General features: G+C 45.6%; 1 long non-coding RNA gene across 1 annotated transcript in view; it reads left to right on the top strand.

Moving 5' to 3' along the window:
* Positions 1-1,109: 1,109 nt before the first annotated feature.
* LOC147727412 (uncharacterized) overlaps positions 1,110-26,074 on the top strand; it is a 55,525-nt gene continuing 30,560 nt past the window's right edge. The window contains exon 1 of the long non-coding RNA XR_015309474.1: positions 1,110-1,571. This is a non-coding gene — a long non-coding RNA (uncharacterized LOC147727412). The remainder of the gene's footprint in view (positions 1,572-26,074) is intronic.

The raw sequence follows: 26,074 nt of genomic DNA, 5'->3' as shown, positions 1-26,074 counted from the left end.
AAAAATGCGGCCAATTTACAACGTGACTCATCTAGGGAGATGTGTCACGTTGTAAAGCCCTGCGTCACATTATACCTTCGCAGCGACGGCTCGTGGAGGGAGTTACGGTGGGGCAGGAGGGCGGGGAGGGGGAGGGGCAGGGCGGAGGTTGCTAAAAACCGGCATATGGATAATTGCAGGTAAGTAAACAATTTAATTAATAAAACGAATTTCGTAGTGCGCCTTGCATCGCAAAATGCAATGCAGTGCGAGCTACGAAATTCGTTTTATTAATTAAATTGTTTACTTACCTGCAATTATCCATATGCCGGTTTTTAGCAACCTCCGCCTTGCCCCTCCCCCTCCCCGCCCTCCTGCCCCACCGTAACTCCCTCCACGAGCCGTCGCTGTACCTTCGCCAGGTATAATGTATGCAGGTTGGGCGTTCCCACGCAAAAAGCTGTGTAGAACTGACGCAATGAAATCTAAAGGATTTCCCTGCGTCACTATGCCTTCACTGCGTCAAAATCCCTATGCCTGCTCAGATCGGGCGTAAGGATTGACGCTGGGCTTTTTGAATGGGACTCACCCATCTAGTGTTGCACATTGCTGGAATTGCGTCACTTTCATGAGCAACTCCAGCTATGCGAGTGACAACAGATGCGTCAGAACTTCTGACGCATCTGTTAATCCTTGCGCCATGGAGCACTGTATTGTAAATACAGCTCATCCATAGTGGCCAGGGACATTTAGCGCTGACGCAAGGAAACTGACAGGATCTATGCAGATGCCTCAGTTCCTTGTAAATCTGCCCCGAGAGGTTTTATTCCTATGCTAGGATCCTTTCCCCTTCCGGACACAAATACAGGCAATAAACATAGTGAATTGTTTTAAGGACTCTGCTTCCCTCTGGGTCTATGAGTCACTGATTGTGTCTGAATAAACTCTCTCTAAAACCACTCCCCTGGGCCCGCCCCTCACATCGCCCTGCATTCTGTGTGGTTCAGGCAGTTGCTGGGGTGACTTCTGGAGCGAATGGAAGGAGGAAAGTGGGGAGTGAGTGCACACGGTAGCGCGGTAGAGAGGGCGGGGGCAAATTGGCAGCACGTTGTCCCTTGGCATGCACTGGCAGACAGACCTGGCACGTGCCCCTACAGGCGTCTCTCTCTCCTCTCTCTAAGGTGCCCTGATACAGAGTCTAGATAAAGTGTTCTGTGCCTAGGATCACACGCTGCGTCGTCGCACACTTCAACTAGTGAACGCTCTTCCGCAACCTCCTTCTGGTGGGGGCCGGGGGGGAGTCACCCCATGGAGACTGATCCTCAGCCCGCGGACGGGAGCCGCTTCTGGGAGGAGTGGGAGAGTGCGTCCAACACCCTCCTCCGTATGCTGGAGGAGGGAGGGAGAGACCCCCGGGAGCGGAGCGTCGGACCTGGGAGCGGGCAGCAGCAGGCGCCGGGAGCCGGGGAGCCACTGGCAAGCGGAAGAGGCCCGGAGGCGGCACTACCGGTACCGGACTCTGCCGGGGTGCGCCCCCTGGAGGCCAGAGCTCCAGACCCGCTGAAGAGCTGAGACTGCAGGCTCTGTCCCAGGTACAAGCAGCGACGCCGCCTCCTTTCGAGCTGAGATAGCCGCCTCTATCCTTCTGCATGTCACCCCCCCTGTAGAGCCCAAGGTCAGGTCAGAAATGTACACATCTCGTGAGTAGCGGGGAAGGTTTTTGGGGGGGAAAGAGGACCCAACCCTCCCTAAGTATCTCATCTATCTCTCCCTGTTTGCCCTCCCTGCCTCTCAGGCGCTCTGTTCTGGGTGATGGTTGCACGGTCATTTCTTTCCTCTCACAGGAGCACAGCACACCCTGCTGCCTCGGCGTGTGCTCGTCACACCGCGGCCCTGCGGCCTGTGTTACAGAAGAGACGGAGGCTGGACCGAAATGGCGCAAGTATTCGCCTGCTAACTTCTTGGGGACCCATTGTGGTATCTTTAAACCACACACATCGACGCCTGTTTATAACCACTAGTATATTGATCTATGTTCGTGTTTGTTGCACATCGAACACGGAACTCATTTCCGGGCCACAGTGAAGTCACTAGTATCAAATAATGAAAACTACTTTAAAATCAAAGTAACTTTCGAAAGTCGGCTTTTAATGGGTGGTAGATATGTAGAATCACGTTACAGCAGGCGAGGGTTCCGTGCTATGGCATATTCTGCACCGCACACTTGTTTACCTTTTCTCACACGAATGGGCAGGCCTGTGTATGTAAATGTGACATTTCGAAATCATTTACTAGGGGCATCTTCGGAAAGATCCATCTTTAGGGGTATTCGCGCAGACACCCCACATTTAAAAGCGGATTCTGACCTGCGACTGGGGGCGGTTTCATTTGTTACTTTCAGTCATATTGATAGTACTTCGCGTTGTGTTTTTAATGCTTTCACTGTCATGGCGCGTAATGCGGTATTAAACCCATGACTTGGCTAGTCCTATTTTAGCGCAGCTGTGGTTGGTTTAAGAACTTTTCCTGGTGAATTTTGTATCCAAGCGCCTTGTGAGAGCGTGTGGTCTCCGTCCAAACATTGCATAATTGTGAGCCGATAAGGCGACCTAGGCCTTTCAGAATCTGCCCGCAATAAACACTACATCTAAATTTCTATCTGCTGCACATTGTATTTAGTTTTTAGTAATACAGCTGTATTCATTTGTCTAGAAAAATGTAGTCCTGTTTTCTCATGAGGTCTGGCACTGGCTGAATAGGGGTACATCCAGCAATCCCACCAGACATCATCACTCTGATAGATCCATCCAAACACATATCCTTAAGCACAGGCACTCACACAGACGGGCGTGCTATAACACACACGCGCACATTTTCCTGGCTTGCACCAGAGCCCATGGCCTTCTTGATACCTACTGATGGTTCGGGCAGTGGCGACTCCGGGTGCGGCCGTTAGCCCCTCTCTCTCGTGTGCCCGAGTCCCGCCATCTTATAGAATTCTTGGTTTAGGAAACTCGTTATTTGTAAACAACACACGCCATTTTGCGTCTGCAGGTAGTTTTAATTGAAGGCCATACAGGGCCCTGGCTCTGGACAGCCACCTTTCCGTGGCCCCTGGTGTGGTGTTGAAAGGAGGAGCCCCCTCACCCCCGGAGTGTCTCGAGTGCAGTGTGGGACGTCCGCGTGGCCTGTTTAAGTGCGCGGTCGTACCCCGGCTGTTTATAATTTACATCGTATTCACCGTATGAGAGACGGATAAAGCACGGGAGTGTGAGCAGAAAGAACATCGGTCCATCCTCTGCTTGTCGGGAAAGGACTGACCCTGGCGGTGGCGAGCAGGCCGTAGGAGCTGACGCTGCTGTCAGGGGCACAGGCCGCGCCTCAATAAACGATACAGGATAAAATGTTACGTCGGGCTGAGCAACATTTTAGCACTGCTCCACTTATTGGAGCTGGACGGGTAATAGGGCAGACATGCGGTTTGATTTTCACACACTATGTCTTTTTTGTTATTAAAGATTTGTTGCAATGGGTTTTATTAGGCTGTTACCTTTCTCCTCGTATGCGTGCGCTTTTGAACTGAGGTGTGACTCGAAGAGGGGGTCGTTTAATATGAAATAGTTGTGTTCCGTCTCCTGATTGCTTTTTTTTTTTTAGCTATCCCTGATCTGTGAACATGTAAGCGTGTGTGTTCAATTTTTTTATTGGTCGGGCTCTAATTTTTCTACCTGTATTATCGTTTAACACCTTTGTTTACTGGCTGTTTTTTTTATTGAACTATTTGTTTTGAGTTTTTACTTTATGGGCAGTTTTTATAATTCAGTTTGATTCCTTCCCCGTATGTTGTTCCGCAAAGTATAATTTTATGTTTTGATTTTATTTCCATACCATATTTTACCTTTATCGACAATGTTTTTATGTAGTGCTGTTGTTTAGTCGTGAAGTTTAATTGTTTGCTTTTACTTTATCTTCACTTGTTGAGGATTGTATTTTCAATGTATTGTGCGTATTGTGCTTCATTCACGTTTGTTTTTCGTTAGTCCTCGTTATTTGGTTCAACTTAGTTTGTTAACAATGTGTAAAACTTCCTGGCTCTCATCTTTCTATAACGATACAGATATATATATATATATATATATATATATATATATATATATATATATATATATATATATATATATATATATATATATATATATATTAGCTATTTTAACCCACTTACTTAAATGTGGTTTGTGAACAAGAAAAGGAAGGGCCATATTTATCAAAGTGTAACGCAGCGCAGGTCACCTTGCTGTGCTGCGTTACAGGGAAAGGGCAGGAATGTGCTATGTTTATCACAATATAGCGCATTCCTGTCTTTTCCTGCGCTGGCTCACAATGTGCTGCCGAGCGCCAACGCAGGCACTCTTGGACCATGCTGTAAGGGTGCCTGCGTTGTAAGCAGGATCGTTTAAGTGCAGGAAGGGACACCTTCCTGCACAACAACAATCCCTTCAGGCATTTTCCACTTTCTATGTGTGGTGCATAATGCAGCACACATAGAAGGAGGAAAAAATGAGGAGAAATTAAGACATTTCTCCTTGTCACGCCTCGCCTGGGAAGGGGAAGCATTTTGGTGCACTCCCAGGTCTACCAGTAATGGTAAATCTGGGAACGCTTCAAAATCCATGGGTTTTGCTTGGGAACACCCATGCACCACCTATGGAACGCTTCCCTGGGGAAGAGTAACTCAATGCAGTGATTTTGCAATGCGTTGGGTTACTTTGTACTTGTCAAACCACTCAGGACCACACAAGGTGTGCTTTTGTGGCTTGATAAATTGCATCTTAGGGGTTGCATCACTTTTGCACAATGCAACGCAACCCCTTGATAAATATGGCACTAGCTAATCACAGATCCGCCATTTTGGTAAATTGGTGGCTTCCATTCCAGCTCCCAGAATACTTTTAGGCCCAATACTGCCCGGTGCAAGGTGACTGGCCTCTATTGAAAGGTTCAAAGAAGGATCTCCCTGGAGCATTCATGGCCTGCACCTTTTTTGTGGCAGTGTTGAAAGCTCGCGAGGCCTGTTGATGTTCTGGAAGGGACCACGGTTATGCCAGCAAGTTGTTACTACACTTAAGGTGTACAGACATAAATGGACTATATAACACAGTGGCAGGGGACAGAGATTGAACTGCAGGGCTTCCTATGGTCTTCCTCTCCCACCCCAGGAAGCAACGTCCCTGAATGAAGAGGCGTGAGCCGTTGCCACTGCCAGTGTGTTGGACTTGGGGTGGGACCTCCATGGTAAGGTTTATGCTGGTGTCAGCATCAATTGCACCAGAGGCTTCGTTGTGATGGAATATAAAGTCAGGCATAAGCGTATCTAGGGCCGCAAAGCCATCCTCCTCAGAAAACAGCACGCCTGACAGATAAACAACATCTCAGTAGATAGCAGCACCACTCGGTGTGATCTTCAAATGTTCTCCCTGCTTCATTATGATACTTGGTTTGTTGAGATCCCTTTAATGCATGCTAGTTTTATCATATGACCGCTTAGGGGAAGATGTGGTCTTTTTTTCATATGCCGTTGTATGGGCTTTTTGTTTGTTTTTACCATTCATTGTTTATTTTTGGTAATGTTTCAAGAGTTTTTTTTCCAAATTATATTGACACGTGCAAAGATGACACACAACATGATTGCGTGAAGGAAACACCCCCTTTGTAACTTACATAATTGAGAGAAGGAAAGAAAACTCAAATCAAAACTGTCAAGCAGCAAATATGCCAGAGATAAAACAATGGCGACACCTGAAAATAATGTTTTAACCCTTTTACTGCTGAGGGTTTTCCAACCCAGTGCTGACTTCTTTTTAGCTATTTTGGAGTAGTTCGCACATAGGCCTCAATAAAATGTTTTCCACGTATTGTATCCAGCTAAATTTGCATCCTTTTTTCCAAAAACATTGGGATTCTAAAAGAACTCAGGGTTTGTGGATTCCCCTAGAGGAGGCCGGTAAAAAAGCTAACCTTTAACAACATATTGGGGTTTAAAAAAAAATGGGAAAAGTCTGTTTTGTCCCCTAAAAATAGCATCAGCAAAAGGATTGCTGTACTAAAACCACCATCTTCCCAGCTATCAGGACAAGGCAGAGCTGTATAATTTTTTTACCATAGTTTTGGCATTATTCTAAGAGGTAGCTAATTTTTCTGAATTTAAGTACTTTCAACTTACTTCTAGTTTGTGGTGGAAATAGGTGTGTAATCCATGTTTGTTAGCAGAAAGCGATATATTTCTGAAACATAGACAACATTCTGAATCCGGGAATGGGGTCAATTGTGTTGATCCCTCAATGTTTTCCCAGTGTAATTGCCTGTTGAAAAATGGGTAGGAAAAACAGCCCTTTCTGACGTTTTCATCAGTAACTTCTTGTCACAATGGTCAATTTACAAAAGCAATGCAAATGCATTGACTAGAGTCTTCTGGTTTCGGGGATACATAGGGTTTGTAGATTCCCCAAGAACTTGAAGTATCTAGAGCTAACAATTGAGCTGCACATCATAATGTTTTTTCATTGTGTACTGAGTTTAGAGCAACTCATATGGTAAAATATAAAGAGTGAACACTGGGTAAGAAGGAAACCTATGTATTTCTGAAATGTACACCAGATACTGAGTTGAGAAGCAGTGGTTACCAGTACATCTCTGAATTTGTGGGTACCCATACTTGCATGTGAATCAGGGGGCATTTTCCAATTTGTCTTACACACTGGCTTACATTCGGAAGGCACAAATAAAAGAGATCCATTTTGGGATAACAAGTGTCATATGATTCTGTGTTTCCACATGTCTCCAGATAAAAATGTTTCTCCACTTGTCTGACTGCATCTAGCACCTGTGACATAATACACCCCAAAACGTGGCCTGGGGGCATCATATTTTACCCAGCAGAATCCATGTTTTTTTTACAACGTGGTTAGCTATGGGTTTTGGATCCTAGCTCAGCTGGCATCTAAGGAAACCTACCAAACCTGCATATTTCTGGGAACTATACTCCCAGGAGAGTCCAGAGTAGTGTGGCGTTCATCAGGTCATTTTACTCAGAAGCACGGGCAAACCTCAAACGTTGGCTAAAAACACAGATTTTCTGCAAATTTCTATGATGGAAAGTTCTGGAATCTGTGGGCAGCCACAAATTCCTACCACTCAGCATTCCCCCAAGTCTCCTGCATCAAATGGTACCTCACTTGCGTGGGTAGACCTAGTGTCCCCTACAGGAAAGGCCCCAAAATGCAATATGGACATAACCACTTTTTCTACTGAAAACCAACTCTTTTATTGCAATTTGGTTAGTTTTGTATTTCGGGCCCTAGCTCAGCTGGTACCTACAGAAACTTACCAAACCTGCACATTTCTAAAAACTAGGCACACAGGAGAGTCTAGGGAAAGGGTACTCACAGACTTTTTCTTGAGGTCAAAATTACAGTGTGGTTTGCAGCATAGGGCTGCAAAGATGGCCTGCTAGTGAGGGCGGGGTCGGTGGTGGGGGCGGGGTCAGTGGTGGCGGGGCTACTGGGGTAAAAAATCCCCTCCTTTTGAAAACATTACTAGACAATGCTGTATTTCGAAATGTGATATAGGTATGTACCCATAATAAATACTGTCAATATTTTTATTTTTACCGGGGTTCGTGCGTTTCTGACCATAGTTTCCCATCTTAGCTTTGTTTTGACAAGCACCTAGTTCCCTGCTCCTAGTTCCTTAGTTGTGCAGAGCGGGTCTATTACATGGTGATCAGCAGTAAATCGTATCCCTTACATTCACAAATAGACCTAATTGGTGCATGCCTGCCACCTAGTGGGGTATTCTGGTCAGTAAATTCATGGCACTGATGAAATGTGAAAATTAGTAGTTTTGATGAGAATGCATAGTTCAAATATTCAATATTATACCTTCCACTGGGTACATATCATAAATGGGGAAACATGTTTCATGCTATATACAAGGTCATATGTAAATGAGCACTGTCTGAAGTTTGTTAGCCTTATAATTATTGACGTTTCAAAGACTTGCACAATAGAATCTGCATTTCCGCATTCACACCTCCCACCTTAGAAAGTCTGATCAAACAAACACACAACCTACCAACTTCTCATTTAGTAACCTTCTGTTTCAGGGTATTTGAAGTAGTTTCAAGATATTTTTTAGAGCTTCTCCTAGCTCAAAATGGTGTGATTTCCAATACTTTTTTCTCATGGACTTCATTGCTTTAGTTCGCTTGCAAGAAAGTGGCATACATGGTTGTAGAATAGCACTCCTAAGTACACTGAAACCTTGAGAACGGCACCCACATGCATTCTGAAACGTGGCAGCTATGTCCTCATTGGCATTACTTCAAACAGCAAACATCAGCAATAAGTCACTTTTGACCAGCTCTGGATGTAGCCATAGCGAGCTATACCCATAAGGACATTGAAACCCTGAAAATGGCACACATATGCAATCTGAAAACTTGGCAGCTGTGTCCTCATTGGCATTACTTCACACATCAATAATAAAATACTTTTGCCCTGCACTAGATGCAGCAGTAGCGATCCATACCTTATAATTCCCAAATGGCGGCAGAGAGTGCTGGCTGCAGGCGGCATGGGAAGAGCAGGCTGCGGGCGGAGATATTGTTAGCAAAGGCAGCGGAGAGTGCTGGCTACAGGCAGCGTGAGAAGACCTGGCTGCAGCCAGAGACATTGTCTGCAAAGGTGGCGGAATGCTCTGTACGCTGGCGGAAACGTCAGCGAAGGCAGCAGAAAGCTTTTCAAAAGGCCCCGTAAACGCCAGCTGTGATTGCTGACTTTGAAAGGGCCTTTGATTCCTGCCAGTGCCAGGTGTGTTGCATTACAAAGACTCCAGTAAACACAGAAGAGGGTAACTGGAGTGGGAGCATGCACAGTGAAGCTGCTATCATACATTCTCCAGCTACCCTACTTGTGTGATGGGTCAAGAGTCTAAGTATGGGCCGAAAATTCGTTCCGCTCGCGGAATTTGCGGATTTTCTGCAATTTCGCGATCCGCGAATCTTGCAAAATCGTGGAAAAATCTGCGAATCCGCGAGCGGGACACATTTTCCATGAAGCACTTACAGGGTTACAGCAGCAGATGCCCAAGTTGAAGCTAATTTCTTTGTAACCATTTACAAAAGGGTTACAAAGAAATTAACTTCAACTTGGGCACCTGCTGTAGCCCTGTAAGTGCTTCATGAGCGGCGCCTCGTTGCCTACTTGCAACTATTCTCTGACCCTGCTCTGACCCTCGAAGCAGGGTCAAAGAATAGTTACAATTAGGCAACGAGGCTCCTGTCACAAAAATTAAGCCTCAGCAGGAAGCACTTACAGATATAAATAAAGCAAGTGCCCGAATTGAAGCTCAAATTCAGGAACGCATTATAATCAGCCCAAGAATATAGTGAGCACGGTCAATGCTAGGCAGGTGTGCTTTCTCCCCAAATCTACCGTCTACAAATAGCTGTAATCCGTGATGGAGGTCTAGGCATCCACGAGTTTCTCGAGCGCAATCCCCCTGTACTTCCAGTGACCAGGAGGCTGCTTTCTCCTCCTCTACTGCTCTGATCGGTCTCTGACCCTTTATAAACAAGAGGCATGTGAACTCGCACAGAAGCACGGCCCCACACACACTAGGCTATGCATCCTCTTCCTGCTCTTTCCCCCACTGTGATGGACAGCTCACTCGAGGGACCTCGGCACCTATGGGCGCGGTGGCAAAGTTACAGGCACACGTGGTCACTGAAGACAACTCTTCCGGGCCTTTACGCAGCTGTAGTGTAGGAAAAGCACGATACATTTACCCAACGAGGTAGCACTTACTGCTTTCTCCTCACCTGCTGCTCTGATCGGTCTCTGACCCTTTATAAACAAGAGGCATGTGAACTCACACAGAAGCCTAACCCCACATACACTAGGCTATGCAACCTCTTCCCGCCCTTTCCCCCACTGTGATGTACAGCTCACTCGAGGGACCTCGGCGCCTATGGGCGCAGTGGCAAAGTTACAGGCACACGTGGTCACTGAAGACAACTCTTCCGGGCCTTTACGCAGCTGTAGTGTAGGAAAAGCACGATACATTTACCCAACGAGGTAGCACTTACTGCTTTCTCCTCATCTGCTGCTCTGATCGGTCTCTGACCCTTTATAAACAAGAGGCGTGTGAACTCGCACAGAAGCCCGGCCCCACACACACTAGGCTATGCAACCTCTTCCCGCCCTTTCCCCCACTGTGATGGACAGCTCACTCGAGGGACCTCGGCGCCTATGGGCGCGGTGGCAAAGTTACAGACACACGTGGTCACTGAAGACAACTCTTCTGGGCCTTTACGCAGCTGTAGTGTAGGAAAAGCACGATACATTTACCCAACGAGGTAGCATTTACTGATTAGCCAGTAGAAAGTACTCCAGTTGAGTATAGTGCAATTGCAAAAAAATCAGCGATTTCGCAGGGAATCCACGAATTCGCGGATTTTTTGGTAAATTCGCGCAAATTAACGAACCGCAAATTTGCAAAATTCGCCCATACTTACAAGAGACCACGGCACAAAAGACCCTAATTCGCTACTTGGAGAGATCAGCAATCGGGATAACTGCAGTATTTGGAACCGAGCTTGGCCGCCACACATCGAAACCTTTCAACCACAGGCCTTTTTGAAAACTAAACACCCAGGGAATTCCAGGGAGTGTGCCTTTGTATGGATCCCACATGCGTTTCTTACCCACAATTCCCTGTACAGTTCAAACTTTGCCGAAAAGCACCCATTTTCCTTCCATTTCACTGATGAAAAACCAAGAAATCAGCAGAAATCCACATAATTCCTACCACCAAGCATTACCCCACTTGTCCAAATAAAATCGCTGCCCAACTTCTGTGGCTGCTGGGCCTAGTGCCTGTGACAGGAACAGATCAAACCAAGTGAATGGGAATCCTCTCATGGTGTTATAGTCATACTATTGTGTAAATGCGGACATGTTACCACTAGGGCTGCCCTAGTATTTGACCCAAAACTCTAGACCATACACAACACTTTAGCATGTGTCCCTCGAGATAGCAGGACAGAGCAGTGCAAGGCTTACCCATAGGAGTGGTAAGCTCTAGAAGGTCAGAACTAAGCAACTACCATAATAACACTTCATAATGCTATCAGTCCAAGAAGTGTTCTTATTTTCAAAACAACAAAGAGTAAATTGTACACACACAGCTAAATACTGCACGTTAAAATATAAATAAACACGGAGGAAACAATACGCAATGTAAAACTGTCTTTTTACAGTGAACAAACCTCTATCTTTTGGCTGTGAACAAGGGTTTTATAAACAACAACCCACTGCCTAAGGCTTTAACATAAAGATAAAGAAAGCATCCACTGCCGAAAGACTTTGACCAAGTGTATTTCACAATCCAAAAGCCTCTTCCCATTGGCTTTATCCAAGGGTTTGACTGTCTGACTACATTTCTTACACAAGGTCTCCTGTAATCTTGCAGTCAAGCATAGAGCCAGACCCTCTCCTAGGCTAATTGTATTGTATTGTATGTTGGATTTATATAGCGCTTATAACCCAGGGGTCTCTAAGCGCTTGCCTTGGGAACCCGTCCTGGCTTTTCCCTGTGAGATAGCCCCTACAGGGCATCCCCAAGGTGAAAGCCAGGCATCCCGAAGCGGGGGGCCGTTGTGGAGATTAAGCAAGCTTAATGCCCAGAGTTGCAGAGTGTGAACCCATGATTAGGTCAGGCACCGAAGCGAGAATTATCGAGTCCATGGACATTTGAACTCAAGACCCTGCCGCATCGGGAATTGAACCCTGGTCCCGGGTCTGACCTCTGCTTCAGGGTCTGCCTGCTCTAACCAGTGAGCCACACTTCTCCACTAATGCTGTGTTGATACAGTGTTTCTTTATCCTTTTAATGGTTCACAAGCATGACTGGCCTGAGTGTGCTCATCAGCCTGACTGGAATCTGCCCACTAGCACAGTTGAGGCAAGTGGGTGATCACAGCTGAAAAGAGCAGGTATGTCTGAGGCAGCAAGATCAAACAGAGGCGCTGGTCTGTTCAGGGAAGGTCGCACACTGTGCCAGCCCCTGTCTTAAACTATCAGACCTTTACGCAGCCATATGCAAGCTCCATGAGCTTTGCTTGAATATTCTTGGGTCCAACTACCCCCACCCCAAACAAAGTGTATGTGCACCATGCATATGCACAGTTTGTCGCGGAAAGGAAGGAGCCACAGGTATAAGCGGGACTCCACTATATACGTACTAAAGTTGTTTCCAGTGCCATGCGCTGAAACCCATTGGCTCAGTGGTTAAAGGGGGTTCTTTTGAAACAGCCAACTGTGGTCAACATTTTAGAAGCCGCAAAACTTCAGAAAAACTGCTTACCAAAAAGGGAGATACGTCTGAAATTTCTCAGCGCTGTAATTTAAAGCCACAATAATTCAAATACCTATATCCCTGAATCATGGTAGGAGTTAAGATTTTAACAAGCCAAACCATTCTTGGGGCCCTACCAGAAATCCACAAAATGCTGTAAACCGTTCCCATACTTATGTTATCCAGAGAGCTGTGGAAGATGCAGCAGGCCAACAAAGGCTCACACATGTCTGCAAGCACTAGCCGAATATTCAAGCTGTTTCTCTGGATCTTTTCTGCGTAGCTTCTCCTCACAAACTCAACCAACCAATTCTAATATTCGATGCACTGGATGGACAGTCTACGGCTTCGGAGGTCGGCGGGCTATCTACCTCTTAGAGAGACTTATCAAGGTCTCTGGGCGGGTACTTATTGATACTGAAGAGGGACCTCCACCCAGTAATAGCGTTAAACAGATTAAAACGCAGTGGAGCGGTATCCTTATAGTCTTACATGGCGTATTTAGCCTTGATCTTTCACTACTGATCATTTTACTATCTGCAGCGCTGATACTTATCAAGGGACATTGTATATGTTGATCTGGCATCATTATAATCTGCAATCTATGACATGTTTATACTGCTGTCTATCCAGTGCAACGAATATTTTGAAGACTCTCCACACAGATTGAACCGTGAGGAGAGGAATTCTGGTTAGGTGGTCTACTTTACTACCAGCACTGAGGAGCCACACTTTGATGGACATATGTCGACTTACAGAGGTGGACCATGAACTAAATTTCCGTCTACGCATCTACATTCCTTGCCTTGAAAAAGTCTCTGTGAGACGAAACACGTGTCGGCGGTGTGAGCTGTGAAGTTTTTTATATGCTTATGGATGTACAATAAAGATTTGGAAGAATACGAATTGGCTTGGATCTCTGAAATTTGGAGTTTGTGGAAAGCATTGGATATTACATATTTATGATTGGATGAACATAAGCTACATTACGTGGTTTCGATACATTTAAAAAAAAATGTCTAGGATTTCCTAGATTAGACAATAATTGGACAATAGGGGGAGTGCTGTGTGGCCTGCTCTCATTTTCTCTTTGATATTAGGCACATTGTGCTGGTTGACACTCCTGGTGGTGGGTGTGCATCAGGCCACAAGAGCACCATTTTGAGGCGGACCAATATCTGTTGTGTTGTGTACTTCACGTTTATAACTATCTCTGTGAGAAGTATTAATTTAATGTGCAGACGTTTTCCCTTTTGGTAGGGGAACACTACCACCAATCCCCTTTTTGTGAGTATATATATATATATATATATATATATATATATATATATATATATATATATATATATATATAATATATCCAAAGGACAACTTTCTTTCAGGTTGAAGAAAGCAGGAGCCACACCGATCCAGGTACGGTTAAGTTGTTTTATTTTCGGGCAAAAAATCAGATGCGTTTCGAGCACACAGGCTCTTGGTCACATGACCACGGTCCCGAGTCACATGCATAAATACTTTGTACTTCATAAAAATAAAAAGCAGACTCTGGATTTACAACATCATCCAGAGACTATGAAGGTTGCAAATAAATTTAAAAAAAATGAAAATAAGTGCTCATTAACCCTTTAAGTGCTGCCGTCGGCCAACGGTCATCGCGAGCACTACCTTGCCAGTGCTGCGCACGACCGTTGGCCGACGGGCCAGCATTCATTCTCCGAACGTTCAGCACTGGGCGCTGAACGTTCGACGCTGCGAAGGTGTTAAGCAAACATGAGAAAAGTGGCTATCTCTTACTGCTTGCTACCTTTATAAAGAGAAATGCAAGCTTAATATATACACTGTGGCAAACACTGCTTCTTACACTTGCAGAGTAATGGGTTTAGTACCCTCTATGACAAAGGAAATAGGTAAATGCATATGCTCGCTACCTTTAGAACACAGCTAGACAACATTTAAATTGGACAGGCATCATCACTACATCTCTATTAGTGTAATGGGTAAGTATAGTTCAAAGAATTCAAAGAATAAATTAACCAGTCAACTAAGGGGTTGAATCCACATGTGCGCTCAAGGGTCTAGTACCCATAATGGCTAGACAAGTTGTACAACTCATAATCTTTCATAGTACTCAAAATTAGTCACCTCCTCAGGCATTAGCGAAAAGCGATGTGAAAACATGAATTCGAGTCGTTCAAAATATAAGTAAAGGAGAGTGCGGTTGTAAGAACAAACACCCAGCTCCGTGCTCATAGCGTCTATCAGTGGCTGGTGACACATTCATTCCTTCCAACATTGTCAATCTAAGAGGAGGAAAACAAAAATAACAAGAGTTAATAAAGAGCAGTTATACAATATGCATGCCGAACTTCCATTGCTACATGCATGAGAGCGGACACCCCTAGTCATACTTTCTACTTCTGAAACAGTTTATCATTCCTGAGACAAGGTCTTAGCTCTAAACAAGTCAGACATCAGAGAAGAGTAGGTTAAAAAAAAAAAAGTTAAACTAGAAAAACTTAAAAGACGCTTTCAAAAAACAGTACGGAACCGGAATTCCTATCAGGAAGCAGGAGGCAATAGGATTAATGTAATCAGAGCTGTACATACATTTCCTCATCAATATTCATCCCTATGGGGGCGACACTACTGACTTGTAAAATGAATCTGGAGTTTGATCTGCGCAGGGCCAATGTTCTATTCCCCCCTCTGGGATTCTTTGGGATCGAATCAAGTGCAAAGTACTTGGCTTGCGTCCAATCACTGTCATGGTGTTTGTTGAAATGTCTAACTGTGCTGTATGAGAAGTCTCTATTTGTGATTGCGCGCCAATGTTCTAGTATTCGCTTTTTTACAGGGAAGGTAGTAGAGCCTATGTACCACTTGTCACAAGGACAAGTAATAACATAAACCACATACTCTGTGTTGCACTGAATGTTTTTGCGAATGACCCATTTCCTGTTTTGTTCTTTGTAGTACCACCTCCCTCACGTTCACACTGTGACTACACGCTTTACATTTCCCACATTCGTAGAAACCTCCCCTTGTTGTTAGCCAAGTTTGTTTCTTAGTCTCCGAATGACTATGATGAGTGAGTATATGTATGAGTGACTATATAGAACTGTTGGTGAATTAGTGGATGTGTATATAAATTGTGGAATTACTGAATTGGTTGTTGTAACTGGTATGGGTATCTCCTTTTTTTTGAAAATTTTAGTTTCTATTTTTGAATATGTGTTTCAAGGGTTACAGTGAAAGGAGGTCTGTCACTCTGTCACAAGGATGGTGTCATCAGTGATGTCATGAGTGATGTCACTGACCATGTCATGAGTGATGTAATATGTGACGTCATCAGCAGTGCATTACACGCGCAAGTTATAGTGAGTCCAACTAACTATAACGTGGAATTTCAATGGTTTTATGTCAGTAAAATTTCCAGCTAACTATAACTGGTGTGAAACCTATGGTTTTTTCAGTGAATTTCATAGGTTTTTTAAATGCTAATTCCTAACTATAACTGGTGTGAAACTTATGTTTTTTTCAGTGAATTTCAAAGGTTTTTTAAATGTTAAGTCTCAGTTTATAAGTAAGACTGTTAGCGCTCTAGTTGCTCTTTAGAACACTCTGTGACATTCTGTCATTGGGCTATATTTGGGCTACATCTGGCTGATATTTGGGCTATGTTTTTTTTGTCTCTGGTGGCCATCTTTGGGCTACATTGGGCTACATTGGGCTACATTTGGGCTACATTTGGGCTCAAACATATATATAGCCCAATGTAGCACAATATATATTTTTTTCAAAGTTAATTTTCGTAAAAACCACTTGAGCATATATCTTGAGACATAGCAAAGGCACATCGGGCTACCAGTCCCTACAATTTTGCCCAAATTTTTTTTTGTATATATATATATATTTAAAAAAAAAAAATTTTGCCTCGGAGCGCTCCCGGTGCGCGCCCCGGTGAGCGCCCCTGAAAGCGTAGTTTTATGAAGCGACCCGGGGCGCGCACCGGGGAGCGTCCCGTAAGCGCCAATATCGCGAACGAAAACATGATCGTGACGTATCGCGTAGCCGCGACCGCGTGATACGCACGGCGTAAACGCACCCGGAAGCACTCGAGCGAATACGATCGCGCAACGTGGGCGTCCGCCGCGCTTACGCGACGCGCCCCGGGGCGCGTAGCGTAAGCGCGTCGGGTCATGTGACCTGAAAATAACACTTTTTATTGGTTCATAACAGTTTTGGTTTCATAATGATGAAGCCCCTGGTCATGTGACCTGAAAATAACACTTTTCATTGGTTCAATACATTTTTTTTTCAAAAGGATGAAAGACCCCACCTTTTTTCCTTATTCTGACTTTGTTCTTTGACTTAGGAAGACCTGTTTGTACCTCTCTGTACCTTTTTGATCTTTATAATGGCTTCAGTAGCAGCAGCAGCTGGTGCATCTGCACCACCACCACCACCACAACCACCAAGAGGACCACCACAAGATATCATTGGTGGTCTACAAGAGGAGGAAGAGGAGGAGGAGGAGGAAGAAGGGAGAAGATGGCTTGATGAACAAAATACCCCATACCAGCCAAGACCACACATTATATGGGAGTTTTTTTCCATCCCACAGGGGTAGAAAAAAGTAAATGCTGCCAAGGTGACTTGCAAAATCTGTGGCGTGGAACTTTCCAGGGGAAACCCGAACAAGAAATATTCATTTGGAAACAACACAATGATACGCCACATGCAGCGCAAGCATCCAATAAATTATTCTGCTGCAGAGATGAGGGAACTGGCCAGTAACCCTCCCCAATCCACAAGCACCACCTCAAAAAGGAAGCAACCCACTCCGTCTGCACCAGAGGAAAGTGAGACGATGCCGTGCATTCAGCCACGATTTGCAGATTTCCGAATTATCTGTAAATATTGTGGGAAGGCCATCTCCTACGGAGAACAAAGCGTAAAGCTCATCGTCCTGGCTGGGGACAACCATAAATGCCCCAATAAACCCTAATTATTTATTTTCTTTTTTTTTTTGCTCCAGTTGAGCCATTTTCAATTCCCTGTTTTTTTCGTTTCTCCCCATGAAAAATACAAAAAAAATATAAAACTGTTCAGAAAACCCAAAAAAAGTACAAAATGTTCAAAAAAACAATAAAAAAATATAAAACAACAAAAAGAAGAAAAAAAACAGTTCTTTTTAGAACTACCTCCAATTTATAAAAAAAGGCTAAATTAAAAAAAACCTCTATTATTCATTTTTCTCCATGGGACGCTCCCCGGTCCACTCCCCGGTGCGCGTACCGGGCGCCCCCCCGCGCAAATCCCCAAAAAATATTTATTTGTTTGCCCCGCTGGGCCCTTTTATGGCCCCCATATCAAACCTAGGGGGTCAGGGGGGTCTATCCCTGCCCCCTTATGGTCATTTCCCCCTTTGATTTTTCCACCTCTTATGTCTCGATTTTACCGAGACACAAGATGGCGGCCGCTCCGGACTGTTTTGAATGTTTACAGACACCCGAGAGCCAATCAGCTTTCTGTGCGCAAGTAGCGTGGCGCGCCCGGAGCGCGTACCGGGGCGCTGCCATAGATATATATATATATTTTTTACCCTAAATTACTCAAGAACCACTGGAGCACATATCTTGAGACATAGCAAAGGCACATCGGGCTACCAGTCCCTACAATTTTGCCAAGTTTCGTGGAAATCCATTCAGCCGTTCGGGCTAAAAGTGAGTTCGACCGCCCTATGGAAATTAACATGGGGAAAACGCGTTTTGGGACCCCCCTTTTATCTCGGCCCCCGCTTGACGCATCCCCCCCAAACTTTCAGGGAAGGACCGGAGCTCAACGAGGCCATTTTGAGGAAATTTTCAGGCAGATTCGTCAACCGGCGCCAAAGTTATTCCAAAAAGAATTTTGAGATTTTGCATTGAAAAAAATCCTAACTATAACTACCTAATATAATATATATATATCTATGTGTGTGTATATATATATATATATATATATTATTAAACAAGCATCCTGGGACCTTTTTCGGGCTTACAGCCCTCATCAGCCAGCCCAGCTTGAATCCAGTGGCAAAGTGTTGCTAGAAACCAGTTAGCAAAAAATGATGGATTTAGGCCCAGATCTCTGTACTGGGGTGAATGTATGACATTGTTCTGCATTCTGTCCATCAATTGTTCTTTTTGCATTTGTCACCCCAAGTAGGACGGGTATGCCCAGATGTGGGTCCAGTGCTCTCCATGCCACTGTCTGATGAGGGGTGAAACCCCGAAACCGGTCCTAAGATACCTGTTTCCAGTCCAGGGAGGACCTGGCCTGGCAGTTTGGGCTGGACTGTTCCAATTGGGTGCAGGGTCAAGACTGATTTGCATATGGCTGGGTTCAAACTGGAATGGAATGGTGGGCAAAAAAACTATGGATTTAGGCCCAGATATCTGTACTACGGTAAATGTATGACATTGTTCTGAATTCTGTTCATCAATTGTTCTTTTTGCATAAGTCCTCTCGTCAGTCAGATACTTTTTGCAGCTTTTCACCCAGTCAAGATTTCTACATTGGGAATCTATTTTGGAGCTCAAAATCCTCCAGCTGGGCAAGCCTGGAAACTGTATCCAGAATTTTGAAGTCAGATACCTTTGCTGCGAGGTCCTACTTAAGTTTATGAAGCTCAAAAATGTTGTCCTAACTTATCAGGCTCTCTGGAGCAGTTCTTCTTAGTCTCTTAAAAAGGCTCCCAGCACCTAAGGGAAAGCACTTAGGGCCGTATAATGATGGTGATGGGACCGCCACCGCCATCACGTCAGTGGCAGTTTTACCGCTATCTGTGACTGTGTTACTGTCCCCCTCATTATGATGGTGGGCGGTTTTTTGGTGGTCGGAGTGACCGACCGCCACGGATCTGACAGAGTATCAAGGAGACCATCCAACAGTCAGAGGAGCAGTTATACCTACAATGGTGGCGTAGGTATTACAATGTTCCTTTCCGCCAGCCCATTCATGGCGGTGAACACACTGTGGAAAGGCTGGTGGAAAGGGACATTAGGGGCCCGTAGTTGGCCCCCCTTCACCCCTGGACCTCAGCTTTGGGACTTGGGGGGTGGTGCCCCTCTACATATTCCTGCACCATGTGGCAGCCACCGCATGGTGCCTGCCACATTCAGCGGGGATATGTGTAATGTCCATTTTTTGTACTGCAGTGTGAGCTGCAGCCCGTAGCCCCCACCGCAACACAAAATATAGACATTGCGATCGCCGTGGTGGCGGTCACATCCTAATTCAGCAGGCGGGACTGCCAACATGTAGTCAGCGGTTCAGTTTCCGAATGGATGGTGGTCGGACGTAAGTCCAACTGCCATCCTAATAAGGCCCTAATGAGGGTCTAGGGCTCACTGGAGCAGAGACTACTAGCAGAGTCTAGTTGAGGTCTAGTATCTATAAGTCATCTGGGCATTCTAGGAAAAAGGCTTCTTGCAGTTGTGTTCCTGTAGCCACATAGGAGGTCGTCTAACTAACATTCGGAGCTCACTTATCAGACTGGGTACAAGTGGGAGCAGATCCAGCCCTTCAGTTCTCTCCAGAGGTCACAGACAGCAGGTCCAGTCCTCTTCTGTTCTTCCTCAGGTCCAGATGTGTTCTGATGAGCTGTGGGTGAGATACCACTTTTGGAAGAATCCCAAGCCAGTGGATGGGAGTGACTCCTGACACTACCCTATCCAATGACATAAAAGTTCCAGTACACAAAAAATGGGGTGACTATGCAAAAAGAGGTATTTTCACACATATTATTATTGATCATTTTTATTTTTAAATTGAAAAATGTGTGTGCCTCTTTAACAAATTGACATGCACAAATGCTCCTCCCTTTGTTATTCATATCACAATTACAAAAAAGAATTTCCCTAAAAAACAAAAGGAAGCATTTGTTGAATAACATGTTTATAGTGGCATTGCCATAGAAATAATTGAAAAATTGGCAAGTTTTCGTCCTACCTTTAGCTGATAAACCAACTACACTAAACTAATTCAACCTTTATGCCTACCCAAATGATACAGTACCTGGTACTTCAACAAATTGCACAAAATAGAAAACGTAAATATTTAAATACTTAGGGCCAGATGTAGGTAAAAACCAAATTGCGAGTTCTCAATTGCGATTTTTACCATATCACTATTAAAAACTTGCAAACTCCGATGTAGATAAAAAATTGCTAAAAGTTAGCGATTTGGTAATAATTGCTAAATCAATACCGAATCGGTATTTGGGAAATCGCAATTTTAAAAAATCGCAAATTAGTGAATCTGCTATTCCGGTGCACCCAGATGACATCACAACCAGGAAGTGGCCCAACACATGCTGTTTCACTAAGCTTGAAGCTGGGGGAGAGGCAGGGAGCAGGACCACACACCCACGAGCTGCACAGTAATTACCAAGCAGACACCAAATACAAGTATAGACACACAGGAGAAGGGAAAGGAGCTCGCAGAGAGGAAGAGGAAACTTAAATTCAGCGAGAAGGAGTTGAAGGTTTTAATTGAGGAGGTGGTAAAGACTCACTACCAGTTGTTTGGGAAGAAATCTCTGCTTGTTCCTGAATCACAGAAACGTAAGATATGCCTAGAAATACAAGGAAAAATTAATGCCATTGATCTCACCCAGCACTCCATTGACGAGCTGAAGCGCTGATATGACCTCCGCTCCCGTGCCAAGGACAGGGTGGCTGACAGGCTCAAACAAGCTAATCAGACAGGTGGCGGAACACCCACTGCACCAGAAACAACACACCTGAAAGAATTGATGGAGTCCACCATCCAGCCTGAGACCATCATTGGCATTGGAGACGCGGACAGCTCAGCCAGAGGAAACAACCCGACAAGGCAGGATGCATACACAGCATGGTGTTCCCCCCTCCCAAATCCCCAATCCCCAATGAGCATGAGCAAGTATGAATCCCACTCCAGTCCATAATTTGCTAACAACCATCAATGCATCTTGAATGATGTAGTCCTAATTAACACATAGCATACCAGTGAGTCCACTGAACCCAAGTGCATGTGACCCACATCAGTAAATAAGCAAGCTGGGGACTGTTAGTTTGAATGGCATTCCTGTAATTTATTGAAACACAAATGCTGCAAGGCAAGTCAGTAAATTGACATTCTGTATCCACAGGCGAACATACATCCCAGACTGCTGCGAGGGAGTCAGAAGAGTCACCTATGGGACACGACAATCAGGAGGAAGAGACCCTGTCACCCGCAGATGTCTTACCACCACCGAGACCCAGGAGGTACACAGTGGGTAGCCTTCAGGAGATGGAGGGGTCAGAGGAGGAGAGCACGAGAGCCCCACAGACCATGCAGGAAGAAGCAGAACAGACTCCAGAGACACAGTCACCCATGGAGCATTGCCACACAAGTGCTCGATGAAGCAGACCAAGGGCACACAGTCCAGATACACAGGGTGAAGATTCCAGTGTATTTGCAGGTCGGGAGGAAAACATGTTGAAGGTGAAGCGGCTGCAAGGGAAGACAATGCGGTCAATGCAACGTCAGAGGGTGGCCATGAACAAACACACGAGGGACATGAAGGAGGGCATACATGGTCTGAACAACACCGTTGCAGAGGGCATGCAGGACATGGCTGAGGCTGTAAGGCTGTTGTGCAGCAAAATGTACATTGAATGTGGGGCAAGGCGCAGGAACAAACAGCGCATGGAAGGGTACACAAAGGAGGTGAACTGCCTATGCAATGCCATCTCTGTCCTTAGCAGACGCTCAGTGGCCATGCAGTTGGTAATGGCCCACTGCAGCCAGGATGTAGCTAGGGGGTGGTTACTGTCACTACTGCATTAGAAGTGCTCCAGACAATACACATCGCTGCCACAGGGTCTAGGGATGGTGGTGAAAGTGAGGAGGTAATAAGCCGCAGCAGCATCACTCCACCAATTGCAGAGTCCAGGAGGCGCAGTGCAAGGCAATGTCCAGCCGCAGGACAGTCCTCTAGGGAGTGCAGTGCGCCAAGTGAGCAAAGCTTTGCTGTGTGTGGCCGCAGGAAATGAAACCATGCTTAAGCTGACATTGGGAGATGGGTGAAGTAAACCACATAACCAACTGATAAGGGATGACAATGAGCTTGCAGTGTATCAATGCCTTGCTGGGATTGTTGAGGCACTGAGAGGCCAATATGGTGCGGCGGTGTGCATTCCTATTGCCTGATGTAAGGTCAATAAAACACCGTTACACAATTGCAATTACTCGCTTTGTCTCATTACTTACTCAGAAATAGTTGTGTGTGATCTTTGCCCTTCTGTGTATCCAATCTGGCGCTGCTACGACACCTGCTGCGCAGTGGAGTGGCTGTGGACATTCCTCATCCTCTGATTCAGTGAGTTCCATGGGTGTTCCCTTCTTTGTGACCAGGTTATGAAGCATGGCACATGCTGCTATTATTTTGCAGCAGATCAGAGGGCGTCACTGCTGTGCACCTCCACTTTTGTGGAGGCAGCGGAACCTGCTTTTCAGGAGTCCAAATGTACGCTCCACCACATTCTGCATTGATTTATGGGCCACATTCAATCTCATCTCACTTGGGCTAGATGGGTTGAAGTATGGAGTCAGGATATATGCCTGCACCGCATATGCGCTATCACCTAAGTGGTAAAGGAAGAAACATTATTCCCAGTCAACAACAGATACATCCAAGGTATACATCAGGTTGTGTCACATTGATTTACCTAGCAGGTATCCTTCTCCAAATTCACCACCAGTCAGACGTGTATAGATTCCACTGTTCCTGAAAATGTAGGAGTCATGCGTGCTCCCTAGAAATTTTGCTACAATATCGGTGATGATGTGAGACGCATCACAAATGTCCTGTACGTTGATTGAATGTTTTTATTTATGGTTCCGATATATGTACTCAGTAGCAGAGGGGGGCGGGCAGATTGGAATATGTGTCCCATCGGTGCACCCTATAACATGTGTAAACTGGGCCTTCTGATAAAAATCCATCTTTGTCTAATGCAGTTCCATCTGTGTGCTGAGGAACCAGATATAGTGGTGCATTCTTTGCATCATGGCATCCAGGAATGTGTTGAAAAAGCGTGACAGGCAACTTTGTGAGACACCACCAGCCACAGCTATAACCCCCTGGCAACTACCTGATGCAAGTAGGTGCAGGCAAAAAAGGACCTGTACTTATGGTGGCATTGCGTGCGCCCTTGGTGTCTGGTGCTCCAGGATTGGGTGCAGGTCACATATCAGGTCTAGGATGGTGGTGGGGTGAAGCCTGTACCTCTCATGGATTTCTGCATCTGTGAGTTGGAATAGTGTAATGTACACTCTGTATACGTGTTCCTGTCATCGCCAGATCCTCAGTGCTGCTGCTTGCATCCGCATCTGCCTTGCAATGACATAGAGGGCCGCCATAATGTTCCAGCAGATGCCTTCTGGGGCTGTTTATATGCAGCGCACCTGGACACCACCTGCTTTGAGTCAGTATTAATTTGCAACTCCAAAATAGCGATTTTTCAAATATTCACAATTTGCAATTTTTGATACATTTGTTTGCAAATTTGTATTGCGATTTCTTATTTAGCGAATCGCAAAATAGAGAGTCGGTGTTACATATTTGCTAAATAAAGAATCGCTAACTGTTTTCCTTTATTTTGAGCAATTCTTTTTTTTTTGTTTAATTCTTTTTTATTAGGGTTTTACATTTCAGATTCCTACGTGGGGCATCATATCGCTCATATGTCAGTTATTACACACAAACAAAAAGGTTATATAATAGCTACAAACATAATTCATCTTCAACATTTGGGTTCCGTTCCGCCAGATGGGATTTTACACCATCCCTTATGGATTTGCTGGTAGGTTAGCTTATTGTACGATGTTGCGTCTCGCTGTAACTTGTCCCTTTGGCTATGTGATGGCGGAGGCAGGTGTGAGTATCTCCCCAGTGTTGGCATATATGACCCCTTTATATGTACGCAATTATTAACATTCGAAATGTGAGTCAGTATCTAAACTGCCGACTGAAACTGAACTAGAAACTGTGGGGAGAAACTTCCTCCAAAAACATGAGGAAGGAGGGAGTACAAATGGTGGGCGAGGGTGAGTGGCTATGGTGGGTGGAGGGTGTACTGGCCATTGGTCCAGGGGGTGAGTGTCACGAGGGCTCTGGGGGGAGAGGGAGCAATCTGTTGGGGGAGTAGATACTATTCTCAGAGGGGTTGGTCGCCCACCTCATCACGTCCACCTGTTAGGGATCTCACTCTCCTAGCGCCTGGCTTGGCGGATTGGGGTGTTGGGAGGAGCTGCAGGACTGAGGCGGGGACGGCCCTGGTGTCTCATCTATTGTTGTCTCTTGTTTAAATTGTATTAGCAGTTGCGCCCATTCTAGGGAGATGGGATGTTTGCGTGTGACCTTCACTTCAACCTCCTGCAGAGTATCTTCTTCGGCCACCCCCCACTTGTTTCCCGCTCCTATCCAGGCTGCTTCTGGGTGGCCTGAGGGGGCTCTCCAGTGCATAGCTATAGCTCTTTCTATCGCTGGAAGCAGAGCGAGGGATGTGAATCGCCATTGCAGTTTTTCAGATTTTTTCTTTTTGTAGGTTCCCTAGGCACAGACCTCCCATGTGTCAATGTGTGGCAGGTTAACCAGTGTTAGGAGTGTTTGATGTATCTTGGTCCAGTATTGCTGTAGGGATGGGCAGTCCCAGAACATGTGTCAGAAGTTCACCTCCACCGTCTGACATTGGGGGCATCTAAATTGTGCGTCTGGATAGTACTGGTGTAGTTTGTCTGGTGTGAGATATGCACGATGTAGTATGTTAAACTGTATGTTTTTGAACCGGGCATTCCTGGACACTTTTTTGGTGTATTCCAGAGCGTGTGTCCACTCCGTGTCATGGAGTACCCTGTCCACATCGTCTTCCCATGATTGTCTCAAGTTGTCTAGGGAGACAGCCAATTCTCTGATGGCTTTGTAGTGCCATGCCACTAGGTGTCTACCTGCCCACATTCGGAGTATTGTGTGAAGTACCGGGTGTGTAGGGGGTTCTCCGTCCTGCAAGTTCCAGAGCTGACGGGCACTATCCAAGAGTTGCCTATGCGTTATAAATTGCCCTTGCGGGAGGTCATACCAGTTGACCATTTGCTCGTAGGTTCTCAGTTGCCCTTCGTGGAACAACGCCTCTACTTCCGTCACACCATGATTGGTCCATACCTGTGGGGCTCTGGCAGTATAATATTTTTCCCTTCGAGGAAGACCCACCAAGGGTAGCAGTGGGGAGTAGAGTGGCCGTTCTTTCGACATTCTATGGATGTGCATCATGCATTTGCGAGCTATGGAGACCTGGATCGGGTGTGTGCGGGTCGGTTTGGTACCAGGCAGGAGTATTCTTCTGATGGCGGGAAGAGGTAGCCTGCCGGCCTCCGTTGTCATTTCCCCTACGCATCTCTCCGCTGTCCAGTGAGATAGCCACTGAAGTTGTGCAGCGAGGAAATACGATTCAAAGGACGGGGCTCCTAGACCTCCGCATGCGGTGGGCAAATGCAGTGTGCGCAATGCTACTCTGCGCCGGCCATTCCCGTATATCAGAGTTGTGAGCTGGCCATCTAGTTCACGGAAGAAAGACCAGGGTGGGATCATAGGGAGGTTGGCAAAGTGATA

Source organism: Lissotriton vulgaris, chromosome 3_1, assembly GCF_964263255.1.
Source record: "Lissotriton vulgaris chromosome 3_1, aLisVul1.2, whole genome shotgun sequence".
Lineage (NCBI taxonomy): Eukaryota > Metazoa > Chordata > Amphibia > Caudata > Salamandridae > Lissotriton > Lissotriton vulgaris.
The sequence above is the reverse complement of the archived record's forward strand: the minus strand, read 5'-3'. Positions and strand labels throughout refer to the sequence as shown.